The 12,173-nt window shown below is 32.7% G+C and overlaps 1 pseudogene across 1 annotated transcript; it reads left to right on the forward strand.

Annotated features, from left to right (window-relative positions):
• The first annotated feature begins 3,256 nt into the window (after positions 1-3,256).
• LOC143612222 (aspartate aminotransferase, chloroplastic-like) lies at positions 3,257-7,283 on the forward strand (annotated as a pseudogene). The gene is made up of 11 exons (XR_013149911.1): positions 3,257-3,368; positions 3,494-3,535; positions 3,605-3,799; positions 3,918-3,956; positions 4,470-4,559; positions 4,642-4,750; positions 4,837-4,946; positions 5,061-5,205; positions 6,392-6,558; positions 6,642-6,906; positions 7,002-7,283. The product of XR_013149911.1 is annotated as an aspartate aminotransferase, chloroplastic-like (transcript).
• The last annotated feature ends 4,890 nt before the right edge of the window (positions 7,284-12,173 follow it).

The raw sequence follows: 12,173 nt of genomic DNA on the forward strand, positions 1-12,173 counted from the left end.
CTTCTTGTTAAATGTGAAAAACACTGGTGTATCTGAAAACTCAAATTACCAATTGTCCTAGTGGAAGCAGGGCAGACGAACTTTTTGAAATTTTGTTGGTCAAGCTTTGCTGTAACCATCTTTTGCTTTCTGTGGTCAATTTTACTGACCACTTTTGGTCTTTTCACCAAGAGATCGCTCTGCCCATTCATCTTTTACATTCAAAAACCAAAAATTCGGCTTTTGGGTTTTTTTAAACCCGTTCGGCATCGATTTTTAGGTCGTTACAATGGGTTCGTTTTGGTTTTCGTTATTTCGATTTATCATTTGGGTTTGAAGTTTTGGGCCGAAAAAAAGTTGTCCAAAGTAGTGATTTTGGACCTGAAACTTTAGACCTAACTGTTTGGTTAATTATTATTGATTAACTGATTATTAAAGATTCGGACTACATTGTTCAATGTTTTCTTGTAAATTAATTAAATTCATAAATGATAAATATTATCCACAAATTCAATAACAAGCATTCAAATAAAATAATTTAATACAACTATTCAAACATAAATTAATCAATTAATTTATTAGAAAAACAAATACGTCCAAACAAAACGAATCCGAAAACTAGTGTGACCGAATGAAGAGTTTTATGCTCGTGTTTAGTTTCAATTTTCATATTCATTTAAAGAGTATTTGCATATTTCTTTTCGGGTGACAACTCTAGAGAACGTCCAAGCACTTGAAGATGAACGCCTTTTCATACGCCTTGTGACCTTAATGCCTAGGCTTGAGTTTTGAGAACCTTGAGAAACAGTGGGCCACTAAACATAACTAGTACTATACTATGTGGGCTTAGTTTATTTAGCCTAGTTAGTACAAAGCCCAAGATCAATTTTAGTTATCAAGTTAGTTTCGACAATGTTCCAAGTTCGCATGTACTAGGTAGACTTCAGCCCATAGCCCCATGCAAACAACTATATGTGCACAAAAAACCCGAACCCGGAACCGGACCCTATAAAAACACCCAGAACTGGGTTTTTTATACCCAGGTTTTTAATACCATAACTTGTACCCGACCCTACCCGTAGGGTACGGATATGGTATGCATTTCAGTACCAAAACCCGTACCCGGAACCAGACCCGATTTGTACCCGGTAATACCCAAAAACCCGAACCGATTCCATGCACGAACATGGTTTTACAAATACCCGGAACCGGGTTTTTCAAATACCCAATATTACCCGGAAAAATAATCCTAATAGATGCAACCGCTTAAAAAATGAATAGATATCTGAAAAATACCCGAAAGAAAATCTGAAAAACCCGAAAATAGGGTTTTTTTCAATACCTAGAAAAGGGTATTCAAATACCCAGTTTTAGAATACCCGGTTCTATACCTGACCCGAAACCCGATACATAAGGTATGGTTTTTATAGACAATACCCGGACCCGACCTGGGTATTGCCAATACCCGATTTTTCAATACCCGGTTATACGCGAACTAGTTCCATACCCGAACCTAGGTATTTAAAAACCCCGATTTATGCACCTCTACTAAGTAACAACTAACAAGTAACAACCATCCTTTTTCAAGTTTTGTTGTGGTCAAAACTTCAGCCTAGTTTGCTACAGTAAATATGAATATATGATTATCTGGCAATCCCACCTGAATATACGCTAGTTAGGTTGTTACTTGTTAGATTACCTTTTCTTTTCTTTTTATTTGTTTGTTTCAAATACTAGTTAATCGTTTTTTGGACTGTCGGTTTTTTACCAAACCCGTTTTTAGTCAAATCGTTAAAACTGGTTTATCTCCGTCTCGTTTAGCATCATGAGTCAACAAGCCTTTCTCATGTCAGTGCTCGCCCTTTGAAAGTTTCGGTTCGTAGCCGATTATTGAGTGAAAAATCCCTAACCTATGTAATCGGTTCGGTCCAATTATTTACTGCAAAATTTGTTTTTGTGAATTGAAAATAAAATATATAATGTTACGTAATAATTAATATTTTTAACACAAAAATAGTTTTATATTTAAATGGGTGAAAATTAAGGATGACAATGGGTCGGGTTTAGGTATTCCCAAACTCATACCCTTTTATTAAGGTCCATCCAAAACCCGCCAGGTTTTAATCGGGTAATTACCCGTTGGGTTTTGGGTTTCCTATCGGGTTTTGATAAAATACCCGTCGGGTATACCCGGCTCAAAACCCGCCGAGTTTTGATAAAATATAACTAATCGATTACAAAGATGGTTACCATAAAGATAAAAATATCTTAAATAATTAACATAAACAATTTTCGACAAATAATATATTTGGAATATAGTTTATATATAATATAATAAGCTATATCGGGTATATAATCGGGTAAATGAGTTTATGTTATCGGGTAATCGGGTATATTAGAAATCCCAAACCCGTCCCAAACCCATGAAAAATTTTAAAACTAATCTCAAACTCTAATGGGTCGGGTATTACGCGTCCCATTTATGTCAGGTTTCAGACTTTCCTATTGAGTTCGGGTTTCATTGCCAATCCCTAGTGAAAACTTGTAGAAATTAAATAGGCTGACCCTTCATTTATATGATTATTATTATGTTAGGGTTTATACTTAAGAGCGCAATCAGAAGTGAAGTTAAATATAAATATTTTAATGTAAAGTGTTGTTCGAAAAATAATAGATATAATAATAATCCAGGATCGGATATAAAAGACTGCAGTTGGCATCTGAATTTTGCCCTCCTCTCGACTGCATCGACTCACTCTTCTCCTTCATCGCCAAATCACTCTATTATTATTATTATTATTATTATTATTATTATTATCCTCAGCACTCAGCAGGCAATCTTTTTATCTCTCTCTGTCTTATACATATATATTTTGTATCCATTTGCTGTATCTAATCGCTAAGGTTTCAACAATTCGTGTTCCTACTAATTCACGATCATGTTCGTTTCATGCTTAATTTAATTGTGTTGTTCAACTTCTTTTCATTTAATGTCATTATCATCCAATTAATTTTTCTGGTTTGATTTTGAAGATCAAGCTCCGATTGAATAGTTTTTACGAGATCGTTATCGTAATGATTTGATCTATCTGATTAGATGATAATTAGTTGTATCTGTTTGATGATTTCAATTGCTTATATATGATACGGTATATATGATGCAGTTGGTTCCTGATAATGTTTTGCTTTAGAAATGTGCCCTAATTCTGATTTTAATCATTGCTTTGCTTATTTTGGATTGAAATTAGGGCTTTATTTTGTTATAAACTGATGTTAAGTGACGTAGCTAAATTTATCAACTTGTTACTTGTTATTTTATTCAGATGGCTTCGATTTCGCTACCGTCAGTTTGTCCTTCAGCTGCTCTGTCTTTCCAAGACAAGTGCAAGGTATAATTATTATTACTATTACTATTACTATTATTATTATTATTATTAGTTAGTTAGTTAGTTTATACTTCTCAATTAAAATTCTTGTAAAACCGTTAAAGATTGTTGTTTTGTTGATTGATTAGGACAAATTGAAGTATAAACAATCTCTCTCTATGAAAACAAAGGTATATATATTTGGATTTAGTTTTGGAAATTTGTATGTTAACTTATTGAGTTGTGTATGTTACTTGCAGTCTCGTGGTCAAATAACAATGGCTGTGGCGGTAAACACTTCACGGTTTGATAATATAACAATGGCTCCTCCTGACCCTATTCTTGGAGTTTCTGAAGCATTCAAAGCTGACACAAGTGATTTGAAGCTCAACCTTGGTGTTGGAGCGTACCGTACCGAAGAACTTCAGCCGTATGTGCTTAAAGTTGTTAAAAAGGTAATAGTTCATTAGTTTGAATGTGCAGATTATTATTATTATTATTATTATTATTATTATTATTATTATTATTATCTCGTATGAAAACAACATAATAGTGCTGAATTCAATGTTATAGGCTGAGAATCTTATGCTTGAAAGGGGAGAAAACAAGGAGGTAACTTTTATGCTCAAATAATTTTGTTAAGGCTTGTAACAAACAAACACGAAAACCAAACACGAACGGGTTTTCTTTTTCATGTTCGTTTGTTAAGAAAATGTGTGGTTCATGTTCATTTGTTTAGTATAAACGAACAGCTCACAAATGTAACTGAACGTAGATGAACAAAGATAACTGAACAGAAACCAAATAAAAGTAAACATGCACATCAATTTATTGGGCCTAAAAAGTCATACAACCAGATTAAATTGTAATTGGTGATATTTTAATTTTATAAAACTAGACTAAATTATAATGATCCAATAATGATCCAAAAAGCTAAATTGTATATATAAACGAACGAGCTTAAACTAACGTAAACTAACAAACGTAATTGAACATGAGCAAACGTTCACGAACACAAATGAACGAACAAATAAATCTGTTCATGCTCGTTCGTTTATTAAATAAGCGAACATGTTTGTTTATTGTTGTTTTTATGAGTTTATTTCACCTTATTTGCCTATGCAGTATCTTCCAATCGAAGGTTTGGCTGCGTTTAACAAAGCCACAGCTGAGTTATTGTTTGGAGCCGATAATCCAGTTCTTCATCAACAAAGAGTATGATTTAAGAGTTTCTTTTATTAATAAACTATTTTATAGTTCATTTTTCTGAATTAATTTATTTTTCTTCACATTGCAGGTTGCCACCATTCAAGGTCTCTCTGGCACCGGGTCCCTTCGGGTTGCTGCAGCACTGATTGAACGATACTTTCCTGGAGCAAAAGTTCTAATATCATCTCCAACTTGGGGTAAAGATTCTACTTTCAGTTTGGTTTATGTTTTCAAATCTTTTAGATGTATAAAAAAACTGATGGTTATAATAATGATGTTTTAGGTAATCACAAGAATATTTTCAATGATGCCAGAGTTCCTTGGTCCGAGTATCGGTATTATGATCCAAAAACAGTTGGTCTAGATTTTGATGGGATGGTTGCGGACATAAAAGTAACTTCCACTTCTCCATAATTGTTTATACTTTATATCATTTTTATAAATGTAAGTTTCACTTTTAATTTTAGTATCTGAAACATTTAAAAAATATATTGTATATGTATTCAGGCTGCTCCAGAAGGATCATTTGTGCTTCTTCATGGTTGTGCTCACAACCCAACAGGCATTGATCCAACTCGTGAGCAATGGGAAAAAAATTGCTGATGTCATTGAAGAAAAGAACCATATTCCATTCTTTGATGTTGCTTATCAGGTTTTGTCCCTTTTCCTTTAAGGTCTTCATATTTTTGCTTTACCACTTTCATTTCATACATTTGTCGATTGGCAAATCTAGTAACCGTTTCACAGTTTTTTTCCTTTATGGTCTCCATCTTTTCGCTCTTTGCACTAATCTGCATTGCTTGACCTAAATATCAATTACAAAGAATAATATCACCTGCATTTTTGGGAATTGTTATTTGTTTTTGTATTAATTGGATTACGGTAATTTAAGGGATAGCAAATGAACCCGGACCCGACGGGCAAACCCGATACCCGAAACATTTGGGAAGGGTAATGGCCAATGGGGTGGGTATTCTGGTATGGAAGCGGATAAGGGATTAGCCTTTAGTAACAATTGCGGGTATGGTGTTAGGTGATGCCTAGCCCGATTACCCAAAACATACATATCAGTTTACCCAGACCATGTCCGTAAACATTTTCTTGATATTTTTATTTTCATTTGTCCTTGCCTCCTTGGGTAATAGAAAAATCTACTAATTTAATAATTTTGGTCTTTATATTTTTTATTTTCTTGGTTGGTAAACTCATATAAAATTTAAAATAGTAAGAAATGTATATGAAAATTTCATCGAGTGGTTTTCAACAAACTAACGGGTATAACCAATACTTGATGGGTAATGGACCAGGCATGGAACTCAGTTTTACAATCGGATATGAGACTAGGATCCGTTCCAAACCTATGTCATTGCCAACCCTATTCTAATTGCCAATGATGGCAATTAGATTTTTTATTATATTTCTAGAGTGGTTAATTTTTTTTGTTTTCCGTGCATATTTTGTGAATTCTTATTAGTTCTCATAGTTTGTGAGCTATATTTAATCTTTCAAGTATTTTTTTAATAACTTATGCATCCCGCACGTGAGGCTAGCACCTTGGCGCCTTGCCACATTTCACCTCACTCCTTATAAAATCAAGTAAAAAACTTAACTTCAGTTCCGTGAAATTAATGTTTATTGAACAAATAGTTACTGATGCATACACTCAAATTTCATGGAATATAAAGTGTGCAACACTTGATCACATTAGTAACAATTCAAATTCTACATTGGACAATCCTACAGTCATTAATCATCTTTTATCCCAAAGAAAAAGATTCCATCTTTGACTTTTAAGTGTGAACTGAAACTATACATGTATAAACTCATAATTTATATAGGGATTTGCTAGTGGAAGCCTGGATGAAGATGCGTCTTCTGTGAGATTGTTTGCTGCACGTGGAATGGAGCTTCTAGTTGCACAGTCATACAGTAAAAATCTAGGTCTTTATGCCGAAAGGGTCGGTGCAATTAATGTCTTATGTTCATCAGCCGATGCAGCCGTCCGGTATCATATCAACTGACCACATATAATATTATTTGTAAATGTTTATCCAAATAAATAACGGTTAAACTGAATCTTGCATACAGGGTAAAGAGCCAGTTGAAAAGAATCGCAAGGCCAATGTACTCAAACCCACCCGTTCACGGGGCCCGGATTGTCGCTAACGTTGTCGGAAATCCTGATTTTTTTAACGAGTGGAAAGACGAAATGGAAATGATGGCGGGAAGGATAAAAAGCGTGAGGCAAAAGCTGTATAATAATCTATCTGCAAAGGATAAGAGCGGAAAGGATTGGTCTTTCATTCTTAAACAAATTGGCATGTTTTCTTTTACAGGTTTGAACAAAGCCCAGGTTTGTTATTTCCTTTTGCCTCTTTACCCATTGTGAAATGACCTTTTTACCCTTTCCGGAAACACTAATCTGTTTCGTTTTTCTTTGTATTGTAGAGTGATATCATGACTGATAAATGGCATGTGTACATGACAAAAGACGGGAGGATATCATTAGCGGGTTTATCTGCTGCGAAATGCGAGTATCTTGCGGATGCTATCATTGATTCATATCACAATGTGAATTAAAAAACTACCGCTGCAAATTAAAAAATGCAATCAATAATTAGACAGGTTAGGCCTTGTTTATTCGGACTTTATATCAGTTTGCAGAATTGTTAAATAATGTGAACATTTTGTGAGAAACCCTTTTTTAGTTGAAGTTATATACAAGTTGTGTTTCTTCCCGTTGGGTTGGGGAAGGCTTATGTCAGGTATTTTAGTATCAAAATTTCGATTATTCTTGGAGTTTATGGTTCAAGCAATGGATGTTGTGGATTTGATTTCATAGTATTTTGGTTGAATAAAGAACCCTGATTTTAGGTGTGTTGGTCGGTTTACCGGTGATACTCCTAATGATTCTAAAACGCCATGAAACACCAGCCGTTTCCGGGTAACCCAACCCTTTTTCCAGAGTTTAGATCACAAGATGCAACACTCATGACCAGGCTAACGATGTTAGAAACACGAAAGTAGGTTCCAGCTAATGGTAAAAATCCATTTAGCAACATTCTACTTTCTGCAAAATTATATAAATGTTTCTTTTCATCTTCACACGTTTCTTATAAATATTTCATACAGCTCCAGATTCATATTTCACTGACCAATCGTTTTATCAGTTTCAACTTTCAAAGAACAGTGTTAATCAATGTAGAAGTTGGATACTATTTTCTAAAATGAATATAGGGAATTAGCTTTTACCCCCTGTATAATGGGGGTTTTACATTTTCGTTTCTAATATTTGTATATTTGTTTGGATTTTAATTTTAGAGTTGAGTTATAATAAAAAAAATTAGTTTTTGTAGGAAGGATATGAAATAATCTTGTTCATCCATTTTAGACTTGAATGGTTGAGATTAGATTAGAGAGAAAGTCAAGTGTAAAACAAGGGTAAGAGCATAATAGGAATAACACATTTGTTGACTTTCTCTCTCCACATGAAAGACGCATGTCAAATTACCCCATTATTTTAAAACGCCCATAACTTTTTTATACGATATTTTTTTAAAAAAACAATTTCACCTTAATAACGAATGTTTTTTTATCTTTTATATGAGTACCATATTGCTATATGAAAATAAAAAAAATTCGTGGATTTTTTACAAATTGTGTTATACAATTGTGTTTTATTTTTTTCATAGTGTTTTTTGCATTGTGTTATGTAATTGTGTTTTTCGTTGTATATTTATTTTCATAGTGTTTTTTCTATTGTGTTTTTCATAGTCTTTTATTTTCCGGCGAAATTTCCAAAGACTTTTTCGCAATGTGGTGGCGGTGGGTGGTGGTGGTTGTAGGAGATGAGTGAAAATTTAAGTGGGTTTTAATTAAGTGGGTTTTTAAATTAAATTAAGTGGGTTTTCAATATTAAGGTATTAGACTAAAATACTCTCCTTCCTAGCCTTTTTTAGAAAAATCAAACTTCTTATTTGATCTTTTCTCTTTAATTTTATTTATTGTAAAAGAGTTAATAGTATACTTAGTGTTTGATAATGAAAGAGTTTTACAAATAAATGAGATGTTATAACCCGTTTAAAAGTTATCTGGGTTTGGTGAGACCTATGACCCGCTTATTTTTTTTTATGTTTCTAAATTATAAATAATATCTTTTAAAAAACGAATACAATTTTTAGTATATCCCTATTTTATAGGATTTTCATATCAAATATTTGATAAGATTAATTTTTAGTTTAATGAGATGTTATAACATGTTTAAGGGCTCTTTGGGTTTGGTGAGACTCATACACGTGAATTCGGGACATCAAATGCATAAGAAACCTCTCTTTACAAATAAAGCAATCTTGTGGCTTTTAATAATGTAGAGAGCAACCAGAGAGCTTTTAAATGTTTCGTTTATATATATTTAAGATTAATGCATTTTAAGTAAATAAAATTGAGTAGATATTAAATAGGGTTGTCACTTTTACCCAATGTTGTAAAACTTGCTAGGCGGTTCCTAGGCGGCCGACCCCCTTGTAGGGAGTACTCGGAGTACTCGGAGAGTGCTCGGCTTGTACTCGGACATGATAAATATAACGTAAAATAATTATTGGATATTATATATATGTTAATATAAGCATAAGTAATGTCAAAATAAGCATAATTCATATGAATAAAAAAACATAATTCAAAAATTCATGTTTTGTTGTTATTTTTAATTTTTTATTAAAAAATTAAAAAAATTAGAAAAAATTAAAAAAAAAGTAAAATTTTTTTGGCCGAGTTGACCTTGGAGGCCGAGTAATCCCGAGTACTCCGATTTTTGACCGACTTGGACCTTGGCGAATAATTGTGGCCGAGTTGGGAAAAGGCGGCAAGGTTGATGTCCGGAGGACATTGGAATCGCCGATTCCAAGGCCTTGGAATCCGACTTTTACAACACTGCTTTTACCAGAAACCCAACTCGGAGAAAACCCGAACCCTAACCCAAACTAACCCGACCCAGAAAACCCAAACCCAAGAAAGGCCAACCAGAACCCAAGCTGAAATAATTTGGGTTGGTTATTGGGTTTGATTTCTAGGTTTTGAGTCAACCCGAATAAACTTTTGTTTAAAAACATGATAATATATTTAATATGTACAATGTATACGGAACCAGGGGCGGACCCACATTATGTAGGTTGGGGTCCCTGGACACCAATGTTTTTTAAAATTTCGAAGATGCGGTATATTAAATTTTTCAAGGACCCCATAATAATAAATAGATGGAAGCCATAGTATCAAAATTAAGTTTGGTGTTGTGGACAAGCTCCTAGGTAGTGTTTGGTATGAAGTAATGAGAGGTGGAATGAAATGACTCATTCCAAAGGAATAAAAGAAAACATGTTTGGTTACCATTCATTAATTGAATGAATCATTCCTAAGGAATGCAAACCCTTCCATATATAACATTTTTCATTCCTTAACAAAAGGTGATTTTTCTTTCATTCATTCTAGGAATGAAATAGAAAATGATCCATGATAATAATAATAATAATAATAATTATTATTATTATTATTATTATTATTATTATTATTACTCCTACTATTATTATTGCTATTTATCATCATCATTATTATTTTATTATAGTATAAATTTTATTAAATTATAATTGTTATTATACTTTGATTACTATATCGCATTATCTTATAACCGTTTTATTAGTTGATAAAAAATATTATGATTAAATAGTTAACTATTTAATTAAAAAAATTAATAAAGTGATGATTCATTTCATTCCTATGTGGTAACCAAACAAGATAGTGGAATAGCAATGATTCATTTCATTACTTTTTCATTCCATTCATTTGTCCATTTCATTCCCTCATTCATTCCATTACCTCATAACAAACAGACCCCTAATCTTTTATCTTAAAGGTCATTGGTTAAACTCTCTCCAATCCTATTTTTGAATTAATTGACAAAGGAAGTGAAATATACAAATGTAAAATACCAAACCTCTCCTAGTCTTTCTATGCTTCATATTTATTTTCGTTCTTTTTCTATCTAGGTTAGTAGTATCCAATTTGTTTTTATGATTTTCTTTGGTTAAAAGAAATTACCCAAATGATTACCCTTTCGAATTGCTTTCTTCAGGTAGATTCTTGAATCTATTCATTCAATTTTTACTTCAAGTGTTTACTTCAACGTTTTTTCATACGATTTCAAAGCTGTCGTTTTGTTCCAATTAATTTTTTTGAAGGCAAGTTTCAAGGTTCATGGTCACAGATTATGAAACAAAAACAAAGATTTTTAAAGCAAAAGAACGAAGGTAGTTAAGTTAGATTTTAGGTTCAATGTTAATGAACAGAGAACAATTCCAAAACTTAAGAGGTTCAAGTTAAACATAAAGTTATATTTACCAAAATGAGACATTCGTGGACTTTCGGAAGAGTAGAGGTCCTCGTACTTTTATTACATGTTTTCTAATAAGAAAATTATCATATTTTTTTATTATTATATTGTATTTTATTATGTTTTCGACCCGACCCGAACATAGACCAACCCGAAAGTTCTAATTTTTAGTTGTGAAAAATCTTAACACTGAAAAAAAGGGACCCCATCAGACTACAATCCTGAGTCCATCACTATACGAAACACTCTAGATATTCCACTTGTTCCTATATATTGTCTATATACATTTTCTATTTATGGCTAATAATAACATCTGTAATAGAAGAATATGTTGGTTTACCGGGGTTGTGTTTATTTATTATTTAGTTATTTACGTAACGAGTATGTTGCTTTAGTTTCATATTGTAGTTTTTCTTTACTTTTTTTATTTTCTTAGATACCCGAAACCTGATTAACCCAACCCGAAAAAACCAACAAATATTCGGGTTGGGTTCGGGTCTAAAATTAAAAGTTTGAAACCCAAAGAACCCGGCCCAAGAAACCCAAAACTCCAAACAAACTCGAAGAACATCCCTAATATTAAATGCGTGTCTTCCCGGAGGGGGGGGATAAGAATGCCTGATTAATGCTTAAGCCATAAGTAATGGTTAATGCTCCTTGAGGGGCATCTTTCATCACATTATCATTACCTGTTTTAGTAAAAAGTGTGTGTAATGATCACTTCAAAACACATATGGGCTTTATTGTAAAAATGCTTATGTCTTTATAAAACTTCATAATGCCTCGGGGATTGTGTAGGGATTTTATCTACCTGTATAATGCCCCATTACATATGGCCTTATTGACGTGCCTTTACAGCTCATGTAGTCTAGTGACCTGTCAATGGTCGAATTTGTGATCCGATATATTAATGATCCAACACAATAAATTAAGATCTAATCCACAATTGTGAATTTCTTTTAATTGTATTGTTAGCATCACATGTATAATTATCAAAATCTGGTTCGATTTTAGATCATTTAAAGTATTTATATCTCATTCATTCTTTATAATCTTTCATATCTTTAAAATACATGAAAAATATACTAAAAAGTAAAAACTGACTTCATCCCAATCTTTATAGTTTTCCTTATGCAAAAATTATATGGATTATATATATATTGGTTGACCAATGATTTCTTATAGTTGTGAACTCACTATTCATCAAATATATTTACGAACTCACTATTCATCAAATA

Source organism: Bidens hawaiensis, unplaced genomic scaffold (assembly GCF_021521415.1).
Source record: "Bidens hawaiensis isolate Kalapana, Puna unplaced genomic scaffold, B.hawaiensis_p1.1 tig00033930_1, whole genome shotgun sequence".
NCBI classification, from domain to species: domain Eukaryota; kingdom Viridiplantae; phylum Streptophyta; class Magnoliopsida; order Asterales; family Asteraceae; genus Bidens; species Bidens hawaiensis.